A 20,175-nucleotide genomic window follows, 5' to 3' on the forward strand; every position below is an offset into this window, starting at 1 on the left:
TTTGATAATTACAACATAACATTTAATGCAGTATGTGCAGGAGCTAAAAGGATAGTTCACCCAAAAATGAAAATTCTGTCATTAATTACTCACAGTTCCAGACCTGCACAACCTCCGTTCATCTTCAGAACACAAATTAAGATATTTTTACTGAAATCCGACAACATATCCAAAAAATCATATAGGCAGTCATAAGTTCAACAGCTGCAGTCTGTTCTTTTGTTTAATTCCCTTTATATTATAAAGAACTTAATTTCTATTTGTGACCCTGGACCACAAAACCAGTCATAAGGGTCAATTTTTCTAAATTGAGATTTATACATCATCTGAATGCTGAATAAATAATATTTCCACTGATGTATTGTTTGTTAGAATAGGACAATATTTGGCCGAGATACAGCTATTTGAAAATCTAGAATCTGAGGGTCAAAAAAATATTTTGAAAAAATCAAAATATTGAGAATAGCACCTTTAAAGTTGTCCAAATAACGTTCTTAACATTGCATATTATTAATCAAAAATTAAGTTTTTATATATTTACAGTAGGAATTTTACACATTCTTCATGGAACATGATCTTCACTTAATATCCTAATGATTTCTGGCATAAAAAAAAAAAAATCAATAATTTTGACCCATACAATGTATTTTTGGCTATTGCTACAAATATACCCCAGTGACTTAAGACTGGTTTTGTGGTCCAGGGTCACATATTTTATATTATATTTATATTATAAATATATTTCATATATTTTTGTCAGGATCTGGCGTGTATGAGTTCTAAAATAAGTTGTTAAATGTAATTAATTGTGTGTGATTGATTTATCACATGAAACGATATATAATAATCTGCCATCTGCCAGTTCTGTTAACCCTCTGTCTCCAAACGACAATTTATTCTAAAGGAATGAAAGCATTTAGTGTATCTTTTTAATTTTTATACAGTTCAACCTGACCTCCGGGTACAATTTTTACAGGTAAACATGCTAAGCAGATGAGAACTGAGAAGTCGCTGACTCCTTGCATGTTTCAGTGGATAATCAGGGGTTGTGTTAAAGCTCTTATATGACTCTGTGCTGTCTCAATATAATTAGATCATATTAAGCCCTTTGTGTACGTGTGGGGATGCAACTACATCAGTATTACACTTGCTAAAGGGCCCCACTAGGTGGCACCCGAGACCTAATACTGCCTTACATGGGCTCTCATTACATTCAGCTGTTGAGATTGTCTGCTAAATAAAACTACAAACGTTTGAGCTCGTGCTCAAGTCAAGTCTGTTCCTGTAGTTTTCATAACACAGCTGGGTTAAGCGTGACGCTGCACGCGTGTTGCTTCAGGCTTTAAAGCTTGTATTCATCCTTAATGGGCCCCTACACAATAATGTCCGTCTATAATGAAAAGCTCTGTTGGAGGAGAGGGGGTTTGCGCCACATGCTTATTCATGAAGGTGGGCTGTAGGTCAGGCGTTTGTGAGTTAAACAAAAACATTGGCCTCCTCGAAAGCTCCAGTCCAACAACTATCATGTTTTAAAAATGTTGGGTTAAAAACAACCAGGGTTATTTGGCAACCCAGAGCAGGGTAAATATTGGACAGAACACATGCTGGGTTATTTTAACCCAGTTTTATAGCCTACGTTAACCCATTTGTTGGGTTGTTTTTTTGACAGTCAACCTATTTAAGGTTTTTAATTTTAAATGATAAAAATGCACTCTAAAGTCTGTTTTTATATATTTAGGAGAGGAACAGTTCATATACAGTGTTTTTATTCAATGTCAAGTCAGTCGTTTACAACCATAAAATCTTTAAAAACATTCAGTAAAGGTTTTAGGATGTGACGGGAACAGGAAGAACAGCCAATTGGAATCTGTAGGAAGAAAACTGCTAACAGTAGGCTGTTCCAGTTCATTAAATTACTTATATTCATGAAATATTACATCAAAAACAGCTTTACCTCATGCCATCTTGTCTGTCAGACATTTAAGTTTAAGTCCCGTTGTGTTTCAGCCCTGGTTGTGCATTCTTTGGCAGGAGGTGAAACCTCCATGGTGGTGCCGGCGCCATTCACTTTGAGTGTAGACCCGGTGAATGCTGCATTTGTAGAAGGCAAAAATAATTTTATACAGTAATGATTTGATAGGAATACAACGTAATGCATAACTTAATTTCATTTAAGAAGTTTCCCATCAGTCAAGTTTTGCTCATTACAGAACACAAAATGGCTGCTGACAAATGTATTCAGTTTTAACTGGTTTGGCACAGACTACCCAACATTGGGTAGACCCAGTGCTGGGTAGGTGTGTGAGGGGATTCATCATTTGTATTGACAGCGAAAATGACCCAGCAGCTGAGTTACAGAAAAACTACTCAGCACCTGTTTAAAAAATATTTTAAATAACCCAATAAAATGTCCCAACAAGCGGAACCCAGCATTTGGGTTAAAAAAAATAACCCAGCATTTGTCAGAGTGCAGAGAAACTACCCAGCACCTGGGTAAAAATATATAAAATAGCCCAATAAAATGGCCCAGCAAGCTGAACCCAGCATTTGGGTTAAAAAAAAAATAACCCAGCATTTTTCATAGTGCAAAAAAATTACCCAGCACCTGGGTCAAAATATTAAAAATAACCCAATAAAATGACCCAACAAGCTGAACCCAACATTTTGGTAAAAAAAAAAAATAAATAATAATAATAATAATAACCCAGCATTTTTAGAATGCAAAAAAAAATGACCCAGCACCTGGGTATAAATAAAAAAAATTGTATATAATAAAAAATAAAAATAAATGCAAATTAAAATGACCCAACAAGCTGAACCCAGCATTTGGGTTATAAAAATAACCCAGCATTTTTCATAGTGCAAAAAAACTACCCGGCACCTGGGTAAAAACGTTAACAGTAACCCAAGAAAATGACCCAACAAGCTGAACCCAGCATTTGGGTTATAAAAATAACCCAGCATTTTTCATAGTGCAGAAAAACTGAATAGGCCATTCTGCACTATTTTTCATAGTGCAGAATGGCCCAGCAAGCTGAACCCAGCATTTGGGTTAAAAAAAAATAACCCAGCATTTTAAGAGGGCAGAAAAGCTACCCAGAACCTGGGTCAAAATATTAAAAATAACCAAAGAAAATAAAAAATAAAAACAAGCTGAACCCAGCATTTGGGTTTAAAAAATAACCCAGCATTTTCTAGAGTGTAGAAATGCTACCCAGCACCTGGGTCAAAATATTAAAAATAACCAAATAAAATAACCCAACAAACTGAACCCAGCATTTTTTAGAGGGAAGAAATGCTACCCAGCACCTGGGTCAAAATATTAAAAATAACCAAATAAATTAACCCAACAAACTGAACCCAGCATTTTTTAGGGCAGAAAAGCTACCCAGAACCTGGGTCAAAATATTAAAAATGACCAAATAAAATTACCCAACAAACTAAGCCCAGCATTTGGGTTTAAAAAAGATAACCCAGCATTTTTAGAGGGTAGAAAATCTACCCAGAACCTGGGTCAAAATATTAAAAATAACCACATAAAATAACCCAACAAACTGAACCCAGCATTTTTTAGAGGGAAGAAATGCTACCCAGCACCTGGGTCAAAATATTAAAAATAACCAAATAAATTAACCCAACAAACTGAACCCAGCATTTTTTAGAGGGCAGAAAAGCTACCCAGAACCTGGGTCAAAATATTAAAAATGACCAAATAAAATTACCCAACAAACTAAGCCCAGCATTTGGGTTTAAAAAAGATAACCCAGCATTTTTAGAGGGTAGAAAATCTACCCAGAACCTGGGTCAAAATATTAAAAATAACCACATAAAATAACCCAACAAGCTGAGCCCAGCTTTTGGGTTAAAAAACAAAACAACCCAGCATTTTTTAGAGTGCCGAAAAACCTGAGTTTCGGAGTGGAAATTGTCTAATTAGGTTTAAGTGGCTTAATTTGTTCAAAAAGATGCATTTATATGTAAATACCAACATTTTGTTTGTTTATCAAGATTTTAAGACTGTGATGCACACCACTGAGCAAGAACAGTGAAACACCTGCGTGAATAAGCTGAATGTTAATTGGGGGAATGTTCTGGCTGTGGCGGTGCGTTTTTTAACATGGCTTGTTTGCACCCTCCCATCTCTACACACACACTGCAAAAAAAGACGGCAAGCCCATTGCTCAGTTGGTGTGTCTCCATGGCAACACTGACCTCATGCTGTGACAGGCAATCTGGGCCGGTTGCTATGGTGAGTTGCTGTGACATCAAACCTGAGCCCCAGTTGCCATGGCACCACACCTACTGGCTCAGCAGCTATTTCTGTGTGATGTCTAGAGCCAACAGGCAACGGAGTTACAATGTCCCATTTCCATGCACAATGCTTATTCCTTTGTTCTCCCGCTGTTTTATGCAGTTCCGCCTTTGGATTCAAGACGTCAAGCACTTATCTATCATCTAAATGATTTTCTCCGCTCTCCTTCTTAGCACAGACTATCATTCACCTTTTTTAAAAAAAATCCTTGTGATGAAAATATTTATTTATGAGTTTGATGTCTTTGAGTAAGCCATGGCTTTCAAGGACAAATGAAGAATTATGAACAACATATTTAATCTAAAGATGGCGCTCTAGGTCAACTAATCGCCTATTCTCCTGTGGAGCATCAACACAATTTGCATTTCATTTTGAATTTTTGCATAGTCCTTACTAATAATTGCACTTGCATCATACCACAAATTGAATTATGGTAATTTAACGGCATACCCTGCTAGTGTACAAGGGTTCACTGTGTCTCTAGGACAGACCGTGGGTGCCACCCATGCTTGTTCGGTGTCTCCTGGCTCATTAAAGGTGTGTGTAGGGTCCCTCTTGACAGAGGTGTTGGGTACTGCAAAGGCCCCTCACCCATCTTCATTATGGGTGATAAATGTGAACAAGGGCCTCCATAACAGCTCCACCCAGCTTCCTTCTCCCCTCCCTTCTCTCTTTTTTCTTTCCACCCTTCCCCCCTTCACTCTCACTTTGTTCCTCCCGCCTTCCTTATTGTGTGTACTCACCGATAAGCCTGATACAGTTGAGATTTATTTGTATTTTAAGTTGCATTTACTCTGGATCCGCTGTCTGTCATTTTTCATCCTGATTTGTTCACCTCCTGTTAGAGTTCAACACAAACCACATCTGTATAGTGGAGTCCAGAGTGCAGTATTTCACAGAGCAAACCAGCTAACCTTCCCCCTCTCCTTCTCTGTAGTCTTTAAAGTGCTAAGTGACATTGGGGAATTGTGTCCTAGTTTGACATGCATCATGTGTAAGACAGTCTGCACACATCATCTGATGCCCTTCAGTTTGATAATGAAGCTGATAATGAACACCGCTGGGCCCGACCTAGACCGGTGCTGGAAGGAAATCACAAATTACAGAGTAGAAAGAAAAAACAAAACAACCCTTATTACTGAATCTGAACTGGAACCATCTTTGTTAGTATTTGTTTCCATGTATAGTGATCTCTTTTGACACTTTTGTAGGAAAAATGACTAAGTGGTAAAGGACTGTTTTCTGTTTTGCAGTAACATTTTCCCTTCTCACACGAGTAAATGAATGCAGGATGTTTTGTGCATACATACTGTAGGGCTACAAACTAATGCAAACACGTCTGCAAAAGACGCATGAAAAGCTTGTTTACATGAAAAATAATGAGAAACTTAAGAAGCTTTTTGATATAGGTCACGTTCGCACAGCAGCAGAATACAGTTGTCAGTCCTGTATTTGAGTCCTTATACGGTTAAGTTCACACATGCTATGACTGAACTCACACCCGTAAATTTTCAAGACTCACAACCGCATTCTCACAAAACACGTTCTGTGTGAACGGAACAAGACTGGACAACTAGTCCAATCACGTCCTAGTCACGTCATATAGTGTAAGAGAGGCGCTTTGCCACACAAACGCGCATTTACCGTGTGTTGCGTTTTCATGTGTGATTTCGGTAACTCACAGTGACAGAGAAATAAGCTGTACTTGTGTCATCTGAAACATTTATATCCAGTCTCCACTGGAGAGAGGTGTTCTGCGCATGACTCAAATGCTCCTCTCTCCACCGAAATATAGAAACTACTGCTGGTTAAAAGTTTGATTGTTGAAATCGCGGCTCGATTGGACTCTTGTCGTGTCATAAAGTGCTAAAACTTTCAGTTTTACGGACGTCGCCATCTTTGATATTACTTAAGTCACTGTTGTTATGGTTACTGGTAAGGAATACAGACTTGACTACCATTGCACGTTCATACAGACAGTATTGGAGACGCATGTAAGCTGCTGTGTGAACGGGACATTTCGAGACTCACTCCTGTAAGTAAATGCGGTTGTCAATCCTAAAAACTGACAGTGTGAATGAAATAAACGCAAATTAGACGTCTTTGGCCACTGAGCTGCCATTCACTATTTTATTTTTCAGCATCTAGCGCATACTCGCAATTTTAAAGTGACAGTTCACCCAAAAATGAAAATTCTGTCAATAATTACTCACCCTCATGTCGTTCGAAACCTGGAAGACCTTCATTCATCTTCAGAACACAAATTAGGATTTTTTTTTTTATGAAATCCAAGAGCTTTCTGTCCCTGCGCATGGGTCGTAATACAAGATGCGAATGCGAAGACTGATAAAGTCGTTATTTTTGTTTTCTTAGCACACAAAAAGTACTCTTGTAGCTTAATAACATTACGGTTGAACCACTGATGTCACTTGGACTATTTTGACGATGTCCTTACAACCTTTCTAGGCCTTGAACAGGTTAGTTCCATTGCTGTCAGGGTCAGAAAGCTCTTGGATTTCATCAAAAATATCTTAATTTGTGTTCCGAAGATGAACGAAGGTCTTACGGGTTTGGAACAATAAGAGGGTGAGTAATTAATAACAGAATTTTTGTTTTTGGGTAAACTATCCCTGTGATTTGAACGACAGCATTGATTGCACATATGTAATATGGAATACATTGTTCTGCTAGTTTATGCTGTCTAAACCACATAAAAATGTGTAGAAGCTGCTAAATCATATAGAGAAGGACTTAGTAAGCAGGAAAGGGCACAATATTTTGACAAACTACAGTTAATAGGTGGAAAAGATACGTACTCTTACTTAACATATTAGCCTAATATTTCACCTGCCTGACCGGAAATGATAAAAATGTTGTCAAGATTCTTGCCCTGGAAATCCTGGGTTAGTTTGGCCAAGCACAAATGCCTTTTGTGATAACTTCTGGCAGTCTATAGTACTCCAAATGTTTTTTTTTCCATTCTGACCGATTAGTACAGCCCAAAACATGACAATAATTGACCATTTTCAGTAGCAATAATCAGCAAAATATGCAAGTTTCGTTCGGTTCAGTGGCATTGTTTACGTTCAGTGCCACCAATATGGCCGATTGATGAGCTGTCGTGAAAACACTATTACAGATCCTCAACTCAGAATTTTACTGTATAAAGGGAAACGTGACAGCGGATATGTTTGTCAGTGGCTTTTTGCATCATCTCGCGTTCTAAAAATACAGCTTTTTCATTACATTGTTTATATTATATAGTGTTCCACTGTTTATATATATTATAATTTGTAAATATGACTTTTTCAAATTTATTGCTTATAACCCTCTGTACACAAAAGTCCTCCATCTGCCTTGAGTTTGACACGACTATTTAGAGGACTTCACCTATGCACAGTAGCTCTTTGATGTATCAGAGCAGTGGAGTTTCCTGTTTTTATGTGGTCGGTCTTCCTGTGGCGGGGGTGAGGAAGTATGCCTCAGGTGACCCGCTGCAACGCTAGTATATGTTTACCACTTAATTTCCAACCCATCTCTCCCTTTCACCTTGATAGCCCCTTTACTGTCCCCAAGGGACAATTTTGTTTACAACACCACATTAAAAGATGTAAAACCTCGCTTAAAAAAATTAACCTAAGGAAACTATACGTACGTTTACATTTGTATGTATGTACATGTAGCATGAAACAGTAAATAGGTGAATGTTTAAATCCATAAAAAAAAACTTTTTTTAGATATGATATCATAAGATTACATAACTATCCATTCATAGCAAGCAGACATTCTTTATGAAAGGTTGCACTTATTACATGTTCGTTGGGTGGAGTGCGGCTCTTATTGTTTCATTTGGTAATGGTTGTCCAGTAAACGTATAAATATTCTTCAGTGTTTGGAAACCACTCAACAAGAGTTGTTGTCAGGTCGTGTCTGTTGTGCTGGTCTGTGAGCATTTGTCTCATGAGGATTGGTTTAGTTTAGGCAACTTCGTCATATTCAGAGGTTCACATGAGAGTGGTCATTAATCATGCTGTCTGTAGGAGGTGCCGCTCGCCTTTTGCATTGGCCCTAACGTGCCCACAGTTATCAGCAGAACTCACTCATTTAGACTTTCCCACTCTTCTCACCACTGGCTTTTCTCAGTCACACTTTTAAGCATTATTCTAATGGATGAGGTGTGCCTTTTTATGTAATATGTATTTAAAATATATGAAATGACATTTTAAGGGTTAGTGGTAAATAGGCACTGAATAAAGTACCCATAAAATAGGCTTTACCCATAATTTTGTATGACTTTTTATGTCATTCACAATCATCTTTATCTATTCTCTGAGTGCAAAAAAAATCTTAATACTGAGAAAATCGTCTTAAAGTTGTCCAAATGAAGTTCTTAGCAATGCAAATTACTAATCAAAAATTAAATTTTGATATATGTAAGGTATGGAACATCTCCATGGAGCATGATCTTACTTAATACCCTAATGATTTTGGCATAAAAGAAAAATCGATAATTAAGACTGTTTTTTTTTTTAGATATGATATCATAAGATTACATAATTACAATTTTTTTTTTTTTTTTTTTGGAAAAATTGTAATAAAGCTAATTGAAATAAAGCTAAAATAAAATATAAATGTTAGATGGAAAATTAAAAAAATAAATTAATGTTGCCTTGTCATCTGACAGATATATATATATATATATATATATAAGTACTAAAATTTAACTAAAAATATTTTTTTAACGCTTTAAGAATGTTTTTATATTATTGTTAATAAAAAATATAAAAAATATGACAAATGACAAAATCATATTAAATGATGTAAACTCTAATTAAAATATAAACTATTCCATTTTTTAAATAAAATGAAAATAATTAAATTAATATTTTAAAATATTTTTAATAATTTAATTATTAAATTAAAATTAAATATTTTAATTTTAATTCAGAATATTAATAAATACTATAATACTATATAAAAAATAATAAAAACACAGGATACATCCAGATATTTTTGGCTTACTGGCTTATTGCTTAGATTTTACTCATTTGATATTTTTTGCTTAGTTTTTAGTGCAGAAATGGGCATATTGCAAGTATTTTCTCTAAAAACACATTATTTTGTGGAAAAAAATATTCATTTTATTTTAGATTTAATTTTAGAATAAATAATTTATATTCTTGTTTTAAAATAAAAAGCAACAACATTGTTCCTTTTACAATTTAGTAATTCATGCAAGGTTTCAAAGGCGAAAGAAAGAAAAAGAAAAAATTAACTGATTGCAAAAGAACATGTGAATTCCATTCCTAGAAGATTTTTTTTTATTGTTTTTGATCATTTGTAATCAGCGTGAAAAAATCTGGACGGTATCTGCAGGAACGTTCTGTGCATGTTTGTAAATCTCACATTGCTGTTGACAGAAGAATGAGCCATTCCGCCGCAAAACAGAACCAAGTGTGTACGATCAGTCTTACATTGTTACAAAACCGTTCAACGCAGTGCAGAATCTGTCTAAAAAATGTCACAAGGACATTGACTAATTTCTAAAAGCCTAAAGCACTCTAGTCATGGTTTAGATGTTCTAATATCTCTCATTCGGTGAGGACCAAAAAAAAAAGCACAAGTTCTTCTGCCAAGCAACTCATGCACAACAGCAGCAGATGTGGTTCAGATTTTCACCCTCTGGTTCTACTGTACAATCTGCAGCCTTATGGATCTTCAAAAGCCCCAGTGCACTAAACCCTCTTTGTATCTAAGAGACTGGAAAGACTCGTTATTTAAGAGTCGCTCGTTTGTGACACATTTGAACAAACAATAACGGGCTGTTTCAATTTGCAAGTGCATTTTTCGGAGGACCTCCTAATCAGTGGGATCATTCTTCAGCCTTGTAAATATTCTCATTCCTCCCCCTCTCTGTTCTGCATTGGTATCTCCCACTCACATTGCAAAAGGCTGGAAATTTTGCACACTGCAACCTTTCTATCGGTGAACATGAATATTTATTCATTGTTTGCATTTGCCCTCTCTGCCTCCCCCTCTCGCCACCCTCCCTCCCTCCCTCCTCCTCCTCCTCTGTCTGTCAAACTTCACATTTTCTGCCATTTCTCTTTCATCTTCCTTGCCATTGTTATCTCACCTTCTCATTTGTCAGGGTTTATATCTGTACCTACCAACACATACTGTACAGAACAGGCAGGTAAGATATCAGGCCCTCTGTTAATGTGAAAATCTCAAGCTTGGGAGACTAAACTGCTAAATGTTTTGGTCAAAGTTGAGGCTTGTTTGTCATTATCCTCACAGGATAAGTTCTAAAGTCCACCTCCAGTGTTATCACATTCGTGCACAGTTTTGCCTTTAAAGGGGGTGTTCTTTCAGCTTTAGGTTTTACATACCTGTCAGTGGATTTCTGAAGGGGAATTTCCACATGCTCCATACTTCACCTCTGTTGCCCGAGAAAGTGTGGCAGTGCAGAAAGACATCTGTAGCCATAACAAAGTCTTAGTCAGAACAAAAGAATTTTAATGGGGTAATGTGAGGTTGGATGGGTCTGTGTTATTTGTGAGGTAGAAGCCCTATTTTTATAAGGATCTTATCACTAGCCACTGTGTGATGAGGAAACCTGATCATTTTTTTTTGCACACTGCAGCTTCTCTGTACAGTGCTGGTGCCTCCAGGCAAACCGTATGCCTAAAATAAAGGTTTTACAGATAATGTGGCTTCTGATGAATTGCTGTTGTAATAAATGGGGTGTGGATTTCAATGCTGTTTTGTAATATCTTGACACCTTAAATGATACATGTATTTCGTGATGCATGTTATTTTGAAATTTCTCAAGTCTTAGATCCTACTGATGTATACTTATTAGGGTGGAAATTGGATTTTAGGTTATAAATGAATGTTAATCAAATTTCTACACTAAAAGGCCCCTTTAAAAGCTTGATGAGTGGCTCTCTTTCTGCCCTTCAGCATTATCTCGCTGATTTCTTTCACCAGCTGTATGTAGCTTCATCTTGCTGCATACATAGGCTACAATCATTCAGGTTTTGAATGATCTCTTGACTAGATTATTGCTACTTATTCCTCATTGGTCTGCTGTCATTACCCCTTGAGTGCATCCATAATGGTGTTGCCCAATTTTGGCTTTTTACAGCTCCCCAAATCAGAATCATGATGGTGTTGTTGGGCTACAAGGCCAACAACAGCCTTGGCCCCTACATTTCATGCAGAAAAGTCATCTTGTTCACACAAAAAAACAAACAAACATGCCATTTCGTCTGTCAAATGAAAGTGAATAATAAATTAGCAAGGGCTTGTGGCAAAAATCCAACCATAATGAACAAAAATGTCCCATAAATTCAAGTCAAATTGGCAAAAAAAATGCCCTTGCACAATTAAACAATGTATGACGTCTGTCACGATTACAATGAAATGTGAAAATGAATGAAAAGTGTCAATTCTGTTGAATTTAGGAATGAATTGGCCAATCAGAGGCGTTATTAGTCAGTGCTGAAAAGCCGAAGCTGTGGTGATCGCGCACCCTCGCGAATTCCCTCATCAGAAACAACACAGTGCAGATAGGAGGTAAATGAAAGATTAATTTTGTAGCTTCGGTGATTATAACAGAAGTTTATGCATAATTTGCACTAGACTAGACTAACGTCATGGACTGCAATGTTTGTCTGTGAATCCAGAATGTGACGTGTCAAAAAACGCAGACATGAAACAAAAGCGTTTTTATTTTGTTTTCTATATCGATATTAATTTTCATTATTACAGTATAAAGAGCAAAAATCTACAATAATGATTTGTCATAATATTGCAACCCTATAAGCTTCTGTTTTTTTAGCATTTAGATACAATTTTAGCCTATTGTTATTGACACCAGTTTAATATTGATTTAAGCAATTGTGTGATTTTAAGTATTTGACATTAAAGACAACATAGTATGGTGATTATAATAAGGTGATAGTAAACATTGCGCTCACAAATGTAAAAATGACCCTGGAAATCAATTGTAGGGGGCAAATATTGCCCCTTAATAGAAAAGTTTATTTTTAACCCTGAACCAGGGGCTGTTAAGCAATGACAAAAACACATAATTGTGACCATGGTCCAGTCATAAGGGTCAATTTTTTTAAATTGAGAGTTATACATCATCTGAAAGCTGTATAAATAACTTTCAACTTTCCGTTGATGTATGGTTTGTTATGATAGGACAATATTTGGCTGAGATACAGCTATTTTACAACTAAATTTGGAATCTGAGGGTGCAAAAAATCAAAATATTGAGAAAACTGCATTTAAAAATCAAAAATTAAGTTTTGATATATTTACGGTAGGAGAGTTGCTAAATATCTTCATGGAATATGATCTTTACTTAATATCCCAATGATTTTTGTCAAAATCAGGAAAAAATCGATCATTTTGACCCACACAATGTATTTTTGGCTATTGCTACAAGTGACTGGTTTTGTGAACCAGGGTCACAACTGTATTGATCACTTTCAGGTTGAAAAGTCCTTAGCCTTCTGAAGCCAGTGGCTGATGAACTGACCAAATTTTTAACCAAAAATTTTCTTTTTGTCACAAGGAAGACATTTGCTCATTCAAAAATTTGTTTTAAAATTTTATCCATGTCATCCAAGTAACCTACCAACTAGTAAAAACAACAGATCTACAGATTTCCTTGAATAAACTTTTGGCAAAGTCACTACGCCTATCTGACCACACCTTACTAACCAAACCTAACCTGTCCTATTCTAAATACACACTTTGTATTATTATAGATGTCATGTTTGCACTGGCACCTCATTACTTTAGGTACCATTTGCTATCATTTTTTATGGTCATGCACTTTTGTCATATGCCTTCTGTAGTAAACCATATATGATTGTTAATCAAATGTAATTTTGTTTGTGAAAAAAATAAAAATGAAAGGTATTTGGCTGTTCAGACAGCAACTTAGGGTGTTTTCACTTTTAACAAATTAGATGACTCCAGCTGCTCTGTTGAATTATTACCTCCTTCTGCAATGCACGCAATAAAATGATAAATGCAGTGAGTGTATGCAAGGCCATAAACGCCGCCTTGCATTATTTTCTTTGGCCATTAACTAGCCAGCGCAAGTACAGAATTAGGTTTACTGTGACAGTGATTAGAGGTATTTAAAACATACTGAATGACTCTTTCTATTCATGCACAAGCATCAAGAAATTATGATGGAGAGTTTTGTCATATGATATGAAAAAAAAGATAAAGTAATGGCTTTGCATAAGAATGTCTTATTGATGGCAAGAGGGAAAAAAAAATAATCTGTAGTATTGTCAGGCAGATCTATTGTGATTTATAACAGAAGGTGCATGCAGTGTTACTGTGACAGTCTTTTGTCTGGTGCTCCTCTTGTTGAACTGGTGCTCATCTTTCTGCTCTCTCAGAGAATGCGTTAATGGTTTTCAGAGCGTGAGTAATGTCAAGAATGAGTAGGCTTTATGACTCAGGGGTGTTTTACTTGTAGGATGCTACAGTATAGTGCAATCTTGTCAGTTAACTGTCAGTGTTTTGCTCATCGTTAAAGGAATAGTTCACTCAAAGATTTACTCACCTTCATGTTGTTGGTTTACTTTGTGATTGTGAATGGTGACTAGAGGCTGTCAAACTATAAAAATGATTTATTGTCCTCTTTGGAGCTTGATAATTCTTGATCATCGTTAATTCTGGTTAAAATGTATCTTAATGTGTCCTTGTCACAGTGTAATTATACATTTAAGTTCTGAGTAATATTAAAGGAATAATTCAGTTCCAGAACAAAAATGTACAGATAATGTACTCACCCCCTTGTCATCCAAAATGTTCATGTATTTCTTTCTTCAGTCGTTTTTTGAGGAAAACATTTCAGGATTTCTCTCCATATAATGGACTTCTATGGTGCCCCCGAGTTTGAACTTCCAAAATGCAGTTTAAATGCAGCTTCAAAGGGCTCTAAAGGATCCTAGCTGAGGAAGAAGGGTCTTATCAAGCGAAACAATTGTTTTTTTTTCTAAAAAATGACAGTTTATATACTTTTTAACCTCAAACTAACCTTGTCTAGCTCTGCGTGAACTCTGTGTATTCCGCTTCATGACAGTTAGGGTATGTCAAAAAACTCCCATCACATTTTCTCCTCCAACTTCAAAATCATCCTACATCAGTGCAGAAGTACCAAAAAAGTGAACATGCAAAGATCATCAAATGTCCTTTACAAAAAACGTAAAACACTGACGTAGGACGATTTTGAAGTTGGAGGAGAAAATGTGATTTTTCGACCTACCCTAACTGTTATGACATGGAATACACAGAGTACACGCAGAGCTAGACAAGACAAGCGTTTGAGGTTAAAAAGTATAAATTGTAATTTAAAAAATAAAAATAAAAATAACCAATTGTTTTGCTAGATAAGACACTTCTTCCTCGGCTGGGATTGTTTAAAATCCTTTGAAGCTGCATTTAAACTGCATTTTGGAAGTTCAAACTCGGGGCACCATAGAGTCCATTTTATGTAGAGAAATCCTGAAATGTTTTCCTTAGAAATCACAATTTCTTTACGACTGAAGAAAGAAAGACATGAACATCTTGGATGACAAGGTGGTGAGTACATTATCTGTAAATTTTTGTTTTGGAAGTGAACTACTCCTTTAATTAAGTACATGTACTTACTATATAATTAGGGTTAGGATTAGGGTTTGTCTTGCGTGTAATTATGCATAATTAATTGTTATTATAATAATAGTAAGTACATGTAACGTGCGTAACAAGGACGCCTTGAATTGTAATTTTGGGTGGACGATTCCTTTAATTGTACTGAAATGTGCTGGGATGATACAAGCCCTATTAAATCAGACATATGGGACTGAGAGAATCCACACGGAATAGCTGGAAAAATAAAAAGAGACACAGAATGTGCAGCGAGAGACAGAAAAGCAGGAAGTGAGTTGATAAGAATCATTATGTCAGTATGGGTTGATGATCCATTTATTCATTTATCAGTTTACATTATTTATAAGGCATAACACATTACACAGTCAGAGCCAACATCTTGATTTGATGTTGAAGTAGAAATGTTTGTAAAATGACTATTTAAGTTTGAATAATTTATAATTCATTGTGTATATGTGACCCTGGACCACAAAACAACTCATAAGTAGCATGTATTTGTAGCAGTAGCCAAAAATATATTTTATGGGTCAAAATTATCGCTTTTTCTTTTATGCCCAAAATCATTAGGATATGATGTTCATGTTCCGTTAAGGTATTTTGTAAATTTTTCTATGGTAAATATATCAAAACTTAATTATTGATTAATAATATGCACTGCTAAGAACTTTAATGGTGATTTTCTCAATATTTTTATTTTTTTACATCCTCAGATTCCAGATTTTCAAATAGTTGTCTCTCATCCAAATATTGTCATAACAAACCATATATAAATGGAAAGCTTATTTATTCAGCTTTCATTTGATGTATAAATCTCAATTTTGGAAAATTGACACTTAAGACTAGTTTTGCGCTCCAGGGTCACATATTAAATTATTGAAATAATGAGTGTTTTCAAACTATTTTTATAGTATGTAGCATATTAATTGGATTCAGCATTTTTTCATATGTATCTAATAATCTGTTGTGTGTATTTGTTGGAATTTATTTTCACTATGGACGAAACTGAAACGTGCAAAACTGTAAATTCCTATTTTGTACATTGTGGGCTATATGAATGTGAAAGCAGAAATATATGTTCCACTTCTGTCACACACTATGTTAACCGCTAAAATTATCGTACACTGTAAAAAAAAAAAAAAGCACACACACACACAGTACATTTCCCCTGTTTTTACAGATAGATTACAGTCTTTGATAGCGAGAGTTAAAAAGAAAAACAGACAGAGACAGATAAGGACCTAAACACATTTAGATGAGAATCATGATTCACGGCTGTCATGTTATTTTAAAAAAAACTGCCCAAAAAGCAAGAAATGAACACAGGTCACTGCTGTGCTCGTAAAGCAATTTCATGGAGTCTTTAAGAGTCAGAAGTGTTAAAATTCCATGCAGTGCGTCATACAATCTGTCTGTGTAGAATGTGGGAAGGAAGGCAGTCTCTCACTTCATTAGAATAACATAACAGGAATTATGTCATCATATCCCCAACTACAAACTCAAATGTCATCAAAAACACCTTCTTTATGAATCAGACACAGTTCTTTTAATCGCTATGGATACTTACGCTGCCTAGATATCATCCAGTATTTGAAAAACAGGTTTATAAATGTGTCAACCAGCATGCATCACAATTCAGAAACCACACTACATTAAATTGCCGATAAACTGCTGCAATTCATATAAATGTTGTAGCCTCTCCTCAGCCCACCTCGTTGACGTGCTTAGAAAGAGTTTTGTTTATGAATCTTGAAATGCAACATGACTCACCTGGCACCTGTAACAGAAAGAGTATTTCAACTTCCACACCCAGAAACACCTATTTGTGTCTTTACAGTGAATTCAAGTCATTACAAGCTGAGTGAAACACACAGTTTAGGTGAAGTTTCTGTTTCTGAGTTTAGTTCCTCACCCATTTTTAGCTCCACGGTATTACAGTGTAAATTTTTGTGGTGGAGGAGTAACATGGCCAGCGCTACCGAGTCACAGGGTCCTCCCTTTCACACACAGCCTTGTTTGAGTGGCAGATCACTTCTTCCTACAGCTCTCATGGCCTGCCGCTTTCTTCAACTAAGACCATGTATGGTCAGGGACCAATTCGAGAGTGGATGGGAGGAGGGACAGCTGGGAACAGTCAAGGCCCCAGTGGTAAAATTAACTTGAGAACAAGTATTTATTTTGAGGACCAGCATAATCAGCTGGAAAAGAATGAACAACAGTGAGGGCAGAGTAATATTTAAGACTCATAGACTCTGAACAAAAGGGTCAGCCAGACTATATTATTGTAAGAGCAGCCTTATGAGGATGAGCAAAAACATATTACTCATGATAGAGTAAGCAATAAAATACCGAGCCATGAGGAATTTAAGTGCTGTAGGTAACAAAAAATTACCACTGATGATTAAACTGTGTTTAACAACCAAAAAGTCAAAGGGAAATGGCAATATAGGTTCTTGATTCAGTAAGTTGGTCACAGCTAATGTTTCACTAAGTCACATTTTTCCACAGAGGAAATAAATGCAGAACTTTACAGATTACTTGTTAGGACTTGTATAATGGTGATGCATTCCTTTTTTAGCCATATTTGGTTTAAGCGAGTAAGTTCAAGCAGATCCTAGTTATGGACCCTTTTCACAAACTGAGGTTATTAATGCATGTAGCATTTTTAATATTAGTATTTATATTTTTTGGTTGCTGAAAGGGTGTTTAGGCTACTACAGTGGCTGAGGGAGCGACTAAATTAAATAAATAACTTCTTGTCATTTATAACAACCTTCCTGTCGAGACTGGCACCCGGGCTCACTGCATGTTTTCACCCGACTTCTTTGACTTACCGTGTGGGCAGCTTCGTTGATGATAATGGAGTGTTCTAGTAGTTTGTGTCTCTTGCAGTGTGGAAGATTCCGACTGATGTGTAAAATCCGTTCCGGGTTTTCTGTTTCACTCGTTGGTTCAGTGCAGTGGCGCTGTACTGTATCATGTTTCCGTCCTCGCCTCCTCCTCTTGCCGCCATTTCACATAATCGAGATTTTCGCTCACCGTGTCATGGTGGAACTGAGTCCTTCTGAAATAATGAGAGTATATGGGCTACTAATACAAGTGTATTTTTATGTCGACGTTGCGCTTGCTTCTACATTGCTTAACGGGGTTTTTTGGCATTTTCTCTTTATGTTATTTATATGTGTGCTATATTATATTTTTATATTATTTTATAATATCTCTTTATGCTAATAATATATTATTATCTTTAAATATTGTTCTAATTTATTTTATTTGAGTTTTATCAATAGTTAGGCGATCCCTACGCTCAAATAAAGATGACAAAGCTGGCATTTTCACTGCATTTTTAACCAACATGTACTATAGTGTCTGCTAAATTATCCCCACACTATTTTTTCTCACAGCCTGTTAACCACCACTATCTTCAAACAAAGGAATTAACAAAATGGCAAAAAATTCTGAAAGTTCTTTACACTGTTTGAAGGTTACATATTATGTATTTAAACAGTATAACAATATACTGTGATATATTGGTGGAAAGCTTACCATGGAAAGTTTTTGTAGGCTAAAGGATAAAAGTGGCACGTTGTTTATTGCTGCAAGTGATCATTGCATTCTTGTAAGCTACTTCATAACTATTTTAAAATATTTATTACTGTTTATTTTCTCCAGCTGGAACAGTTTGATAGGCTTAGCTATTAACTTGTTCCATATACAAATGCACCTTTTGCACAATTTTATGAATAATTGACATTCCAAATTGCACTTCTGCACTGCTGCAAAAACATCTGTCTTAAAATTTGCAAATATTTCTTAGGTAGCAAATTAGGTTTCCGTTCATAAGTATTTAATGCTTTTTCAGATATTCCTTTCTTTAGAGAAGGATGATGCTGAAGTTTATCATGATGGTGGATGGTAGAACTAGTTACTTATTTTGTGGACTACATCGGCTGCACCATAACAGAGTAAAATGTAAAGCTGTGTTTAGTCCCTCTAGAGGCCATGAACGCACCTGCAGACATACTAGTAAACTTCCATGGAAGTCCATGGATATTTTTTTTTATTTTTTTTTTTTAAATAATGCTTGACTACATAGAACATATTTGGCATTTGCTGTTGCACTAAAAATAGTATCCGGACAATTTTCAGTACTTCCTCAGAACAGGGTTACAAAACAGTGCTTTCATTGGTAAAGTGTGCTTAGGAAACATTTTCTAGATAGATTATGCAGCAAAGCATGCTGGTTACAGTATTTTCTAGTTTTGCTGAAGTAGTAGAAACATTTTATGCATCATCAACGTTTTGTATTTACTGAGATTATTTCAGGAATAAAATACATAAAATCTTAAGATATTAGGCTACATCTTCTTTTATTCATGATCACACAATTTCTGTCACAGAATGAGAGCTAGAGCATTTCATGCATTTGGAAAATTATTTTAAATCTTCAGGAAATAGCCAATGCAGTTTATAAAAGTGTCCACTAGATGGCAGCAAGTAACTTTAGTTTCTTCCAACTTTTCCTTCGCCTCACATATAGGCAAGATACTTAAATAGGAGACTTCTATTAGCCATGACACTTAAAATGGAAATTTACACTACTTGTATCTAAATGACATACATTTCTATATTGTATAACTATACACCTTTAGTCTGCGTTTGAAGGAAGCTTAAGTTGAAAAGGGACAGTTGAAATGGGTCAATTCATTGGTTTCCTATTAGTTTATGGTGTTTTGCACATTAGCACAATCCATCAAATTTTGTTTACAGTGTCATTGGCTTTAGTTTCTGTACCAGCTGTGTGTTCTACGCAAAGGTATTCTGTTATGTATAATATTAACATGAATCACTTACACAGAATGTAAATTGTGCATGACATTTTATAGAACTGAATGAATAGTTAAAGCAAACCTTTCAGTATTTATGTCAGATTATGAGAATGGCACAGCTGTGGACACCATGTGGCATATGAATTATTAATATAGTGTGATGTTTCATGCATTTTTACAGACTTCCCCCCACACATTAAATCTTCTGTGGGAACAAAGATGACATTGAATTTGAGAATGACATGATTCTTAAGTTCCAGGGGTAATTATGAATTATATATAAGTACATTTCATAAGTATTCATACCCTTAGTATTGCACCTTTACAACCTCAAGTCTTTTTGGT

At 35.7% G+C, this 20,175-nt stretch overlaps 1 long non-coding RNA gene across 3 annotated transcripts; it reads right to left on the minus strand.

Moving 5' to 3' along the window:
- Positions 1–1,719: 1,719 nt before the first annotated feature.
- LOC127167206 (uncharacterized) lies at positions 1,720–18,138 on the minus strand. 3 transcript variants are annotated; one of them, XR_007827961.1, is made up of 5 exons: positions 17,836–18,138; positions 16,772–17,125; positions 10,705–10,791; positions 1,955–2,091; positions 1,720–1,867 (listed from the first exon to the last, which is right to left on the minus strand). It is a non-coding gene; the product is annotated as an uncharacterized LOC127167206 (long non-coding RNA). The 3 variants fall into 3 exon arrangements; XR_007827962.1 differs by lacking the exon at positions 16,772–17,125 and having other exon boundaries at positions 1,724–1,867; positions 17,836–18,124; XR_007827960.1 differs by lacking the exon at positions 17,836–18,138 and having other exon boundaries at positions 1,724–1,867; positions 16,772–17,823.
- Between the last annotated feature and the right edge of the window lie 2,037 nt (positions 18,139–20,175).

This window comes from Labeo rohita, chromosome 6 (assembly GCF_022985175.1).
Source record: "Labeo rohita strain BAU-BD-2019 chromosome 6, IGBB_LRoh.1.0, whole genome shotgun sequence".
NCBI classification, from domain to species: domain Eukaryota; kingdom Metazoa; phylum Chordata; class Actinopteri; order Cypriniformes; family Cyprinidae; genus Labeo; species Labeo rohita.